We start from the raw sequence: 15,409 nt of genomic DNA on the forward strand, positions 1-15,409 counted from the left end.
TAGCTCTGAAGGGGCTTCTGGGGGTATAGCTACTTTATGGAATAACAATAATGTAGAGGGAGAGGCATTGATTCAAAATAACAATATGGCTTGTATTAGATTTAAACATCTAAAAGATGGTACTTCATGGGTCTTGACCAATGTGTATGCCCCTAGCACTAAAGCTGGAAGAAGTGTTTTCTAGAAGAACCTATCCTTAATTAGAAGTAAGTTTGCTGAAGATAGCTGGATTATTATGGGGGATTTCAACACCCCTTTGAGAGAAAATGAGAAGAAGGGAGGAAGCCAAACCAATTTGGACAACAGATTGGACTTGATGGAGTTCATTATCAACCATGCTCTCCATGATTTGGACTTACAAGGGGTTAAATACAGATGACCAATAGAAGGAGTGGAGAAGACTTAATTCAGGTTAGGCTTGATAGAGCTTTAATTTCTCATGATTGGTTTAATTTTTACTTTTGTTCTTTATCTGCTCATATCAGGGTTGGGTCGGATCATTATCCTATATCTTTTAATACCAACCCCAAGCAAGGAAGGAGAAATTTCCCTTATAGATTTGAAAGAATGTGGACCAAACACTTGGACCTTGAAAGCAAAATCAAGGAATGGTGGCAGGTTAGAGTTGAAGGAAATGCTATGTATAAGGTGGTTAAAAAGATGAAGTTTGTGAAAGACAATGTTAAAAGGTGGAATAAGGAATCCTTTGGGAACTTTTTTGTGTCCAAAGCTACCACTCTCTTAGATCTAAAAGATATCCAAGATGAGATTCAAAATAATGGCTACAACAATGTCTCTAGAGAGGTTGAAGATGAGATTCTAATGAAATATCATAATATCATAGCCAAAGAAGAAAACTTTTGGAAACAAAGATCGAGAAATGTATGGTTGAAGGAGGGGGATAGAAATACCAAATACTTTCATATGTCCAATTTGAAAAACAAGGTTATTAATAGGATTTCTCAGCTTAAATTCAATGGAAGAATTATTGATAATGAATATTCCATGAGGAAAGATGCTCTGGAGTTCTTCTCCAATATTTTGACTAAGGATCAAAATTTGGACCTCCAAGCTCAAAGGGATCTTTTGGATTGCATCCCTTCCATCTTGGATGCTGACCAGAATTCCTATATTATTGCTATCCCTACTAATGATGATATTTTGAAGGCTATCAATTCTTTTGAAGGTAATAAGGCCCCGAGCCCAGATGGCTACCCTATGTTTTTCTTTCAAATGTATTGGCATATTGTTGGAAGGGAGGTGTCCAGTGCTGTGAAATAATTCTTTGGTGGTAGGAGAATCCTAAAATAATTGAATGGTACTTTTATTGCTCTTATTCCTAAGAAGGTGGGGGCTGACACCATGGATCTTTTTAGACCTATAAGCCTCTACAATTCCCTATACAAGATCATCTCTAAAGTCTTGACCTCTAGAATTATGACTTTGCTCCCCTTGATCATATCTCCCCAGCAAAATGGGTTTGTCCCTGGGAGGCAAATTTTGGACTCGATAATCAAGGTCCATGAGAACATTCACTCTCTTTCTAGGGATAAAAAAGAAGGTTTTCTTCTGAAGCTTGATTTATCTAAAGCCTAGGATAGAGTTGACTGGGGCTTTTTGCAGACTATTCTTTCAGCCTTTGGATTTTGTTCTAGGAGCATCTATCTTATTATGCAATTGGTTTCCTCTACTTCTTTTTCTGTGCTGGTCAATGAGTCTCCCTCTCCATTTTTCAAGTCCTCCTGGGGTCTCAGATAGGGGGATCCTCTTTCCCTTGTTCTTTTTATAATTATGGTGGAATGCTTGGGAAGATTTATTGGAAAACTTGTTGAGAAGGGAGATTTTAGAGGGCTTAAACCTTCATCTATAGACCAAGTGTGTCTCATCAGCAATTTGTGGATGATTCAATTATTATGGGTAGTTATTTTGTGAAACATTCTAGAATCCTAAAGAAAGCTTTGGATAGATATGGGAGTGCAACTGGTCAATTGATTAATTGGTCTAAAAGTTTTATTTATTCATAAATACTCCAGAGAGAAGACAGACAAAGATCAGTGATATTTTGGGTAGCCAAATTGGGAATCTCCCTGCTTCCTATCTTGGGATCTCTTTATGTCAGGTTCCTCCTGATATCTTTTGGGGTGCTCTGGTGGATAAAGTTCATAAGAAGTTAGTTAGATGGAAAGGCTCTTTTCTCAATCAAGCGGGAAAGGTCGAGCTTCTAAAATCTACCCTCCAAAGTATCCCTCTTTATGTCATTAGTCTTTTTAGAATTCTTGTTAAGTTTGCAGAGGCTATTGAAAAAATCCAAAGAACCTTTCTTTGGACTAGGGTTGCAGAAAAGAAGAGAATGAATTTGATTGCATGGGATAAGGTGTGCAAACCTATAAGAAAAGGTGGTCTTGGTCTTAGAAGAATCAGGCATATGAATGAGTTTCTAATGGCTAAGCAGATATGGAGAGGTTATAAAACTGAGGGAGAGTAGAAATTGATATGGGATAATAAGTATAAAAGACAACTCCCAACCCTTCATAGCTTCCTCAAGGTTGAAGATATTCCAATTGGCTCCAACATATAGAAATATGTCACTAGAACTAGAGACATAATACTCAAAGGAGTGAAATGGAAGGTGGGGAGGGGCAATTTTATTAAATTTTTAGAAGACACTTGGTTGTTAGACTCTCCCATTAGTGAAAATCCTGATTGGGGCAAGTTTAAGGATTAGTGTAAGGAAAAATTTGGTACCACTATGGCTGACTACTGGAATTTAGGTCAGTGGAAGGTCCTATCCATTGTTGATCCTTCTCTTGAGCATCTAAATAAAATTTTGAATTATATGGTGGTGGTTGATGACAAGGATCATCTTATCTAGAAACTTACTGCTGATGGTAAATTTTTTGTCTCCTCTCTTTATTTTCAGCAATTTTCTAGTCAGGAAAGTCCTTGTTGGGCTAAGGCTTAGGTGAAAGGTCTTATTCCCAAAATTAATATTTTTTTCTGGACTGTTCTGCAAAACAAGATTCTGACGACTGACAATCTCAAAACAAGAGGCTTTTGTTTGCCTAGTATTTGTCATCTTTGTATGCAGAATGAGGAAACCATTAATCACATGTTTATCCAATGTCCTTTCTCTGTGGATATTTGGGCCAGATGCCTGGACAACTTCAATGTTAGATGGGTTTTCCCTGAAGTTGTCCAAGATGTCTTCAATTTCTGGCTCCACCCTTCAAGGAATAATTCAGTTAATCTGCTATGGAAATTTTCTTTACCTCATATTTGTTGGGGAATATGGAAAGAGAGAAATGATAGAGTGTTCAGAGATAAGGTGTCAAAAGCCCAAATTTTTTTTGAGAAAATAAAAAGACATATGGTAGAGAACCTCCACATCACCGATGGAATAATGAATCCCAAAGAGCAAGGGGATAACATCATTTTTAAGAATTGGAGATTAAAGGGGAGTGAAACCATACATGTTAATCCTAGAGATGAGGTGAGATTGGAAGGTCCCCTCAAGGAAGGATGAAAATCAATTTCGATGGCACTTCCAAGGGTAATCCCAGTAATGTAGGGTGTGCTATGGTATTAAGAGATGAAGGGGGAATATATAAAGTTATTAAATGTATTACTATAGGTCACCAAACCAATCATGTTGTAGAGGCCGTTACTGCTTATCAGGGGTTGGTTCTTGCTAAAGATTCAAATTGCACTAAAGTTTGGGTTGAAGGAGATTCTCTGAACATTATTAACTACTTGAATAGTGTTTTCCCTCCTTGGTCTATACACAATGCCATTGAAACTACAAAGGATATAAGTAAAACCTTTGAAATATGTATTTTTACACATGCATATAGAGAAGCTAACAAATGTGCTGATTGGGCTACCAACCTGGCTTGTCACTCTGACAAAATTATTACCGTATGGTGACAGTAATCTCAAGTGTGAGGTGAAGTCATTGATTGAACTCGATCGGATCCAGATGAAACAATGTGTCTTAACTAATCATAATCTCTAATGCTTTATCCTCACTTATCTAGGATTGAACACAATGGCAGCGAGGCTTGTTTTATCTGTCATATCATATTTATTTGGCATAGATTCTGGGTGGCTCTGCATAACAACAATAAAATTGTTAGGTTTTTCCACAGAGTCCACAGAGAAAATAACAGAGCTGCGATAAGTAAGAACTGGGAATTCAAGGATAAAATGGGGGGCAATAAAAAGAGGTTTGAACCGGCTTCTTTCTCATATTGGAAGAAAAACAAAGAAGTATGGGAGATTCTTCAAGATGGAGGTTTGAATGTTTTTATGGAAAGGCTTTGTGGCAAAGACCCTACTATCATGAAGCATTTCATAAAAAACTGGAAGAGTGGTAAGATTCTTGTTGGCACCCAGATGATGCAAGTGGATAAGGATGTCATTGCAGAAGCTATGGGTATGGTGAAAGATGGTATGAAATTTTACAAAGATTGAAGTGTCTCTGACAAGGCCGCGGATTTTTTCTCCTATCACGGATGGAGAAAGAAGGAAATTAGTTAAGGCGGACAATCCCTTACTATTCCCCTAAGCATATTTGTAGGTCATGGAGGTTTGTGATGTTTGCCACCATCAGCTACATTACTTTGGATGAGAGATTCACAAGGGCTTATGGGCATCACTTCGTGTTGCTCAACCACTTCCGCCATGGTGATAAGGTTAGCTTGTTGTACTATATTGCATGCTCTATGGATCATACTATTCGTGAAATGCAGAAGGATTCTCAAAGAGATCATGACCTTCACCAAGGTTTAATGGTTTTAGTTTATAAGATGTTGAAGGGAAATTGAGAAACCCATTAGTAAAGGCAAACAGATTAGGGATGATGAAACTGAAAGTGAGGATAGTGGATTCAATCTTTATTTTGAAACTGAGGGTGAGTCTGAAGATTTTAGCAACAAGGGGAAGACCAAGGGAAAGACCAAGGGGACAACTCTAGATTTTGACCTCTCAGACTTCGAGGAGGAGTATTTTGATGACAAAATCATAATAAGTAAGAAGAGAAAGGGAATGGGTAAGAAAACCCAAAGGAGCAAGAAGACCAGTAAGGGGATAAATAACATGAAAAGGAATATTATTGTTTCTTCTGATGAGGACTCTGAGGTTGAAAAAATGGACAAGAACAAGGGTAAGGAAGAAGATGAAATGTGGGAAGCTAACTATGGGGAGAAACCGAACACACAAAGAATGTAGAATGAGGATCAGGAGAACAATAGGGGCAATCAAAATGTCTATCAAGGTGCCATAGGTAATGATAGCATCAAGGGTTTCTATGAGGTCATAAGCAAAATGGCGAAAGAAATTGGCGACTTGAAGACTGATCTCAATATGATAAAAATGGCAACCATAGGTGAGAAGCCTCTCTCTAAGAATGTCAAAGAATTAATGGTGACTATTAATAAGGTTGAAGCTATTGAGGCAATGGTCAATAAAATTCTAGAAAAGTAAAAGAAGGTGAAGGAGCTGGAAGGAATCAAAGATGATAAAGGTCTGTAAATTAACCTGAATGACCTGGTCAATAGAGTGGATAAGATGGAGTTAACTGTGAAGAAGATTGCTCAGAAAAATTTCTAGATCCTTAAGGCCACGGTTGATCATGTTGACATGTTGATAAACAAATTTGAACAAATTAGAGGAAAGGAAGATGAGAAGGCACAGATAGAGAAGATAAGTCATGAAAAAAGAATAAGGGCCAACACCCAGAAATGGGTGGGAATCAAGGAAACAAAGCTCGATGATATGAAGAACTCTGCGGTCAATATGAAGCAGATGGTGGTTCATGCGAAAGAACTCATAAGAAACAACTATTTTTCCTTGTCTTTGTGTTGTCTCAGTGTTGTCTCTTTGTCTATGATCCCTTTTTGTTTTTCTAGGATTTGATCTTTGTATGGGTATCCAAGCACTACTATTTATAGTCACTTTAATCCTTTTTCTTTCTCCTGCTATGTAATCAAGGTTCCAGGTTCATGCCAAAAACCTGTTTTTATTTAATCAAAACATTTATATGCCTTGTTGTGTGTGGAATAACCCAAAAACATACCTTCATCACTTCTTGCTTCAAAGCCTCCTAGTCCTTCATCATCTCCATGGATGAAACATTTGCTTCCAAATAGTTTGAAATACTTAACTGAGGGTGTCTTCTTACCATATCAATACTCATAAGGTGTCTTCTTTGTATTTAATCTCACCCAAGCTTTATTAAGAGTATTTATAACAGTATGTATTGCTTCTCTCAAGTAGATGTCTGCTAACTTGGCTTCATTAAGTAATGTTCTAGAAATCGCCTTAACAATTTTGTTTTCCTTTCTACAACACCATCCTATTGTGGTGTCCTTGTTGTAGAGTATTTTCTTTTTATGCCATATTTTTCATAGTACTCTGCAAATTCATTAGAGGTAAACTCTCCATATTTGTCTGATCTTAGGTATTTGATTTTGTAACCACTTTCCTTTTCAACCATCTTCCTGGATATCTTAAATCTCTCAAATGCATCAGATTTATCTTTCAAGAATGTAATCCAAGTCATTCTTGAGTAATTATCAACAAAATTACAAAATACCTTTATCCATTCAGACCTTGTGTTCTAGTAGGATTGCTCAAATCAATATGTACTAATTCAAGAGGCATTCTAGATAATTATTTTTTGGATTTAAAAATTACTCTTGTCTACTTGCCTTTCCGACATTCTCTGCAAGTAACATTTTTTAGGCTTTGTTAATTTAGGTAGATGTGTCACACAACCTTTAGTGCTCACTTTCACCAAATTATCAAAGTTCAAGTGACCTAATCTCCTATGCCACAATCAACTTTTATCTACTTGTCCTATTATACAATAGTTGCTTTAAATATCTTTCAGATTGTAGATATTTGCATCTACTATTTTACCTTTTGTAACAATTCTTCCTGTCTTCTCTTTTTTTATTTCACATCCTTCAGAATTAAAAATTACTTTGTAACCATTATCACACATTTGAATCACATTCAAGAAGTTATGTTTTAATCCTTTTACATAATACACATTGTGAGTAAGTAAATTGCCATCTACGCTCAAAGTACATTTACCTTTTATTTTAATTGAAGAATGGTTTCCAGATCTTATTGATCCTCCATGCAAATTATCAAGTTGGGTAAACCTTCCTTTGTCTCATGTCATGTAATTGGAACAACCAATGTCAATCACCCAATGGCTCTTCTTTTGGGCATGAAGTGCAATTTGTACTAGCTATGTTGTCTCACCTTTTTCCTTAAATCCTTTTTCCTTCTAGACCTGCTTTGTTTCTTTCTTCTCATTTTTAGCAACATTTGGTTTAGTATTCCTTTAAGAGGGAACATTTGCATTTTTTTCTTTCTTAGAGAACTTAGTTCTACAATTCTTCGCTATGTGACTAAAATTATTACAGTTATAGCAAACTAAGTTCATGTCACTCAATATTGAGGATGAATTTCTACTAATGAAAATAGTTCTTCTTTTAAGAACAATCCTATGGTTTAAGCTATATGGCCAAAATGATTACAACTAAAAAAATAACCATAGAAATCAAAATTGTACCAACTATTAGAATTGAACTTGGTCATTGGAGATCTTCTTGCAGGAAGTGGCCTTCTTGTTTTCTTCTTCAAATCAAGAACTTTGGTAAAACTTTCAGCATTCGAGTTTGTTTACTTGTTCTCTATATCAACAAAGATGTTCTCTTGGTTTTTAGCATTAGCAAGAGCATGATAATTTAGATCAATCTTCTTTCTAGGAGTTTCTCTACTCTTTGAACATTGTCCTTCTTCATATCCCAAACCACTAGAGTCTTTGTTTCTCATTTATTTACTTAGCATCTCATCTAGAGCATTTGGACTCTTATCAAATTTTTATTTTTTCTCAACATCCTTTTTTGTAATTCTCCACTTCTTTTCTTAGCTTTACAATTTATTCTTCAAGTCTCAAACAATCCTTTTTTTTTCACTTCGTATTCAACTTTAATTATTTCTCCTATCCTTTTAGTCTCCTTAATTTGAGATTTCCAACTAATAACCTTCTGATCTGATTCTTCAAGCTTCTTTAAAAGTTTTTATTCTCTTTCAAAGAAAAAATCTTCTGCTTGGTATTCTCCTTCTTTAAATTTTCAATCTCTTGAAGAGCACAAATTAATTCACCTTCAAGATCTACAACATCCATGTCATCTTCTTCAGACTTTTGATCTTCATTTTTTACTTCTACTGCCATAAATAAATCTATATTCTTCTCAACTTCATAAGCACTTTCATTCAACATACTTTATTTATCTGACACTTCATTGTTTACAACATACAAACTCTTATTTTTCTAATAACTTTTCCTCTTAGAATTGTAGAGCTTCTTATTGTTAGTTTTATCTTTATTCTCATCATCTTCATCCTTATTAGCATAAGGACATTTAGTAGAAAAATGACCTATTTTATCACAATTAATGAATTTAAATGGTAACTTACCTTTGTATTTTCAAGAGCCTTTCTTTATCTTCCTAACAAAGTTTGCTTCTTCAATATCAGTATCATCTTCATCAGCTTCAGTCATAGCTTCCTTTTCTTTCTTGACTTCTATAAATGCAACTTGTCTCTCAGGTGCATTAGAACCAATCACTCTCATCTCATAAACACTAAGGTCACCATACAATTCATCAACAATAAACATGCTTAAATATATATCTTCTTCTATAATAGATACTTTGGAATCAAATTTAGAGGGCAATGACCACATAAACGTTTTCACAATGACTGGATCATTTCAGTTGTTCTCCTAGACCTTTAATGGTGTTCTCAATCTCATCAACTTTGATAATTCAATTAGCTATCTTTTCATCTTCCATCATCTTTAAGCTCTCAAATCTAGCTTTGTAGGTTCACAACTTAACTTGTTTGAATTTCTCATCTCCTTGATATAGTATCTCTAATTTGTCCCAAACATTTTTTGTAGACTTGCAATGCATCACCTTAACAAACTCTGTATACACTAAACCACTAATTATAGAATTATTAGCTTTAGCATTATATTCATACTCTTTATTTGAATTTGGATCGTAAGAGGAGTAGGAACTATATAACCATTTTTGATAGCCATCTAGACACCCAAACCTATGTAGGATAGATATATTTTCATTCTTATGCTCCAAAAAGCATAGTTTGTGTCATCAACCATAGGTGCTCTATTTAAAAAGGATTATTATTTAGCCATAGTGTTCACTATTCCAAGATCTACCCAAGATGAAAAAATACTTTATTTAAGGAATCAAAGCTCTGATACCAATTGTAGGAACACTACTATCCACTAAGAGGGGGGGGTTGAATCATTGGGTTGCACTAAACTCAATTTATAAATTTTTTAAAGAAAATTAATAAAATTAAAACATTAAAGCATAGAAATACAGGAGTACAACCATAACTCTAGATATACGAGGAAAACCCAATGTGGGAAAAACCTCAATGAGAATAGCTCCTAGGAACTATTGTCCTAATCTAGTTTCACAATGAAGATCTGATTACAATTTTATGAGCACCAACTCAAAGGAACACCAATCCTTTAAATTTAATGGACACCAATCCAAATAAGAACCAACCCCTAATTTAGAAGCTACAACTTCAAGGAACTACAATCCCTATTATGAGCGCCCACTCAAATTTACATATGATAAAAGTAATACATATGATTACCCTATTATAGATGTATTATATAACTCTATTTGTTCTACTCTTCAATCTTTCTTGATCTATCAATTCAACACATGCTCTTCTTTTCAACTTTTGGCTCTGTCTTCTTCACATCATCATCAATCCATTATAAACTTCCTTATGTACCTATTTTTATATATTTATATGTGTTATCCTTTTTATTTCATGTCAACCAAGACTCTACTTCTAAGTAACTCATCATAGATCAATATATCAATTAGTTTCATTGTTATCATTCAAAATGATATGTATAACTCACTCTATTTTCATTCTGGTTCGATCATCTATTCAATTTATCATCATAACTCATAGAATTTTCTCATGGTAACTCAACACATCTTTCCAATAGGATTTGACAGCCATTCATTCTTTTTGTTTTGTTAGATTTCCAAGACTACATGTTTACGTGTCAAAAAGATTTCTTCAATATTTCTGATTGTCAATTTTGCACCATTTATTTGCTTAGGTTTGACCAAAAGGTTTGGTCATTATTTGCCACCATGGTAGTTCGACGTACCACATCATCTTAGCACTTGCACTATATCTCTATAAATTCATCCTTTTGACCTTCTTCTATATGTTACATTGAAGGGACATCTTAGAGTTTCTTTTTTATGTGATAAAGCCACATCAATATCATAAATGAAATCTTTAATTCGATTTATTCACTTCTCATCATCAAGCTTGTCATATCATCATATTGTCTCATAGTATCAAACTAGTTATATTTATACACTCGATCGAACAGGCTCCAAAAATATTTCATTGACATTGTAATGTCTTGCCAATATGCATTTACCTCTCCTTGTTCACCTTAATTCATCAGTGAATCAGTGTGAATCAAGAAGGATCTCATCAATATTGTAATGTCATTTTATGCACATTTGTAAATCTCACTTCTATGAGATCATGTCTCATCAACATCAACTTTTGTCAATACTTTGGGTCCCATATTACTACTATAGAGTCACTTGTTTCATGCAACTAATCAAGGAGACTTTCTACAAACTCTTCCCGATATGATATTGTCTCAATGATGAGACCTTATCAAGATTTTATCACCATTGTAGGTCCCACATAGCACATCACTTGCCATGTAGATATTGTGTGGTTCCTATCACGGTCCACATCATCATCCACGTTGATCATTGTGACATCACAAGATTGGTAGGATTGAAATGGGATTTCACCAATAACACTTTTATCTTTTCCTTGACATGGCAGTTACATGTGCCATATGCCACATCAACATCCACAACAATATTGGTATGACTTCGCTGGATTGGTGGGACTGAAAATGGTTCTCACCAAAATCTCTATCTCCTATCGAGGACACTATGCTACGCTCCAAATCAAATGAAAAAATATGTGAGCTATTGTTGACTTCCAATATGTGTGTCAGGTTATATAAATAGCTAATAGCTTTGCTGAACCGACAATATAGGATAAAATCCTAAAACACAGCTATGTTCATTCTATGGACTCTCTGCCTAATCTATTTGAATGCATTCATTTCCTTTGTTTTGAATGAATGCATGTCCATAAGACAAGTAATTGAAAATAATTCCAACACACCAAGTCAACACAATGAGTCCAATGGGAAATTTCTCAATTGAACACCAACACTTGTCCACTCCTTCATTTTCTTTTCCACATCTCCATCGTGGCTCTCTTGGGGTCCTTCGACCTAATGCGGTTGATGTGAAGGTCTCATCTTAACCATGTAAGTGTAAGTTTCAGAAAGCACCCATTATTTCTTACGGTGTAAGAATTCAACTCCTCTAACTCATTTTTTTCATTCATTCTGGTTGTTGAGAAGGTCCCTCCTTCTATAAAGTTTGTCATTGTCCCTCTTCCAGAGGTTGGTGATGCAACTTCTGTCTTGTATCCTTTAGTTGAGTCATCTTCTTCTTCTTCAAAGAAGTGTATGCTTGGCTCTCTAGAGGATATTATAACATTGTCAACCATTATTACAAGATTATTGACTCTTGGCTCACATAAGTTGTTGGGTGATAATGTTGAAGAAACCTCATCCTAAACTCTTGTTGTAGATGAGATAATTGGTACTTATTTGGCTATCATTCCTCTATGAGCTCATTCTCCATCCCCTTATGATCAAGATCAAGAGGATGATTATCTAATTTTGGATGATCGTTAGAGTAAGACCTCTTCATATCTTTAGATTAGAGTCTATTTTTTTATGCTCCCCTTGTACTTGGTTATACATGTTTGTGCTCTCATAAAGAACCCAAGATATCCTCATAGATACTTTGATATAGGGGATAAAATTTGTCATACACTTCTTTTTTTGTCCCATTATTATTCTCTTTCTTATCTATTTATTTTTTACATTGGAGGACAATGCAAAGCATTAGGGGCATTTAGGACTTCTTCCATGTTGACCCAAATTTTTATTCTCTTTTTTGTTCATGTTCTCTTCTTCACGTTTCAAATGCTTTGGGAACATGATGAGTAGTCATACAAAGGTGTGTGTGTGTGTGTGTACATATACATATATATATATATATATATATAGATATGCATATACACATACACATACATACATACATACATATATGCATGTATGTATATGTATATGCATATATGTATCTATGTATCTATGTATGCATGTATGTATATGTATATGTATATGTATATGTATATGTATAGGTATATGTATATGTATGTATGTATGTATGTATGTATTTATGTATGCATGTATGTATGTATGCATGTATGTATGTATGTATGTGTATGTTTATGTGTAGGTATGTGTACGTGTATTTGCATGTATCTGTATGTGTATGTGTATGTGTATGTGTATGTGTATGTGTATGTGTATGTGTATGTGTATGTGTATGTGTATATGTGTATGTGCATGTGCATGTGCATGTGCATGTGCATGTGCATGTGTATGTGTATGTGTATGTATATGTATATGCATATATGTATCTATGTATCTATGTATGCATGTATGTAAATGTATATGTATATGTAAATGTGTGTGCACATATATAAGTAACATATTTTTAGATATATATACATATATACATAAATATATACACATATACACATATACACATATGTACATATGTACATGTGTATGTGTATGTGTATGTGCCCGCGCGTGTCTATATATATGTGTGTGTGTATGTATATGTATATGTATATGTATACATATACATATACACGTACACGTACATGTACACATACATGTATACACATACACATACACATACACATACACGTACATGTACACGTACACATACACATACACATACACATACACATACACATACACATACACATACACATACACATACACATACACATACAGGTTTAGGGTTTAGGTTTTATGCTACCAACTTTTATGTTGTCCTATAAAGTCGATGTTGTGATTCTTTCAGAGGTTGTTGGCAAAAGCTCTGTGTGAGTATCCAAGAGAAGGGATAGGAGATCCTTACCAGACCAGAGGAGAGAAGTGATACCTACAGAGTGTAAGTGTAGAAGGTGAAGAGGAGCTTAAGCGGATCTGCATTGGCATTAAGTGCTGTTACCAGATCATTGTAATACCTATTGATCTCTAACCACCTCAACAGTTGGAAAATCCCCTAACAGGGTAGCCTTAACTGGCTTGCTGTAAATCCCTTAATAGGGTAACTCAAAGTTATTGAGATCTGGAAAACTAGAGAGCTCTCGAAATCCTTTAGCTATTGAGTTCTTGAAATCCTCTAACAAGGTACCCTTAACCGGGTATTGTAGCCATCCCTTAACCGGGTGATCTCTACCAGGATCGGTTCCTAGAAGAACCTTTTGTAATGTCTTTAACTGAACAAGGCTTCTAACAGAGCAGACTTCCAAAGAGTTCAACAACAAGCTCGTGGGTATTCATCCCCACCATGGTTTTTCCCAGTTGGGTTTCCACATGAAAAATATGTGTGTCATATGTGATGCTTTTATCTTGTGATGCTTTGTTATTGCCTGTTAAGCATATGATGGTTCTGTGTTTTATGCCTGTCAATAAAACATGTTGAACTAGCTATTGTGAAGATATGATGATAGATTACCTATTCATGCATAAGGGTTAAATGGTAGTGTACTTTTGAGTTTAGTGGAAAACTCATTGAGTAACCAGTTTATGATTGTTTTAGTTGTTCTGAGTTTTATCGGTTGCACTTTGTTTCAAACCGGTGTCACTGTTTGCCAGTCATTTTGAGTAATTGTTGTTGAACCAGTTTAGGTCTATATTTTGTCTATACTGATTCACCCCCCCCCTCTCAGTACCGGTTTGGTACTATTCATTCATCATTGAGTTATCAATTGGTATCAGAGCCTCCTCCAAGTCCTTTGTGCTATAAGTGTAGCTAGGAAATGTGGAAATCATCACAAGCAATCAATATTAGCCCAGTTCAATCACGAAAACTCAATTGGAATGACCAATCCTAAAAACACTCAATAAAGACATGAAAACAAGACATCAATTCAAATGCAAACCATTGCAAACTTGGATGTCTCCTTCATGTGGCTCCATTGTCCTTCTTTCTCCTTCAAATAGCTTTGTTTGTGGATCTCACCTTCAAATGCATAAGCATGATGTGAAAGCAAGTAGATAAGATGATAGCGCAAGAATACTAGAAGCGTGATTGATTTGACTACGGACTAGGGGCCTTGATTGAAGAAATTCATCCAATTTATAGACAAATTGGAGAAATGACAAGATTAGCATGAAGAGATTTGAAAGGAAATTGCAAATCAAGAATGACAAACATGACAAATTATGACAATTTGACACTTTCTATGCAAGATTGATTGATTGATAATTATGACAAATTGCTATGTCAAAATTGATTGATTGACAAATTATGACAAAATATGACAAATTTGCTATGTCATTCCCATGAAATTAGGGGAAATATTAGAGAAAATAGAAAATTAGATGAATTAGAAATTAGGAAATTAGAAAATTGATGAAATTAGGAATTAAGAAATTTAGAAAATGAGGAAATTAGGAATTAAGTGAATTAATTAACAATTTTTCATTTATTAATTAATTCACAAAAAGGGATGAATTAGTTAGCCAATTAAATAAACATTTAATTATGACATGAATACTTAGGATAAATAAATAAATTATTTAACCTAGAGGGAGAAATGACAAACAAGGTTAAATGAATAAATCATGAAACCCTAGAAGATGAATTAGAAATGCAAGGATGACAATTAGGTCTTGACAAAAGATAATTGATGCCGATTCGATCATGATTCTAACTAACAAAGGACCAATGTTGACAAATGATTTGATTGATAAATGCACCAATTGATGAGGAACAATGACTAATTGATCCAAATTGACATGATTGAGAAGGATGACGATCGATGACAAATTGATCGCAAAATGACAAGATTGAAAATGACAATGACTGACGACAAATCGATCGCAAAGCGACAAGATTGAAAATGTCAATGATCGATGACATATCGATCGCAAGACGACAAGATTGATAAGAGGACAACAATTGATGACAAATCGATCGCAAAATGACAAGATTGAAAAGAAGACAAAACCCTAATTAGGATTGACGATGTCCAAAATGATGACAAATGAGCACGCACATTGATGCGACAGGATAAGATCGACCAAAATCATGACTGAAGATTGTTATTGACAAGATAAAATTTG

This window comes from Cryptomeria japonica, chromosome 9, assembly GCF_030272615.1.
Source record: "Cryptomeria japonica chromosome 9, Sugi_1.0, whole genome shotgun sequence".
In the NCBI taxonomy this organism is placed as follows: domain Eukaryota; kingdom Viridiplantae; phylum Streptophyta; class Pinopsida; order Cupressales; family Cupressaceae; genus Cryptomeria; species Cryptomeria japonica.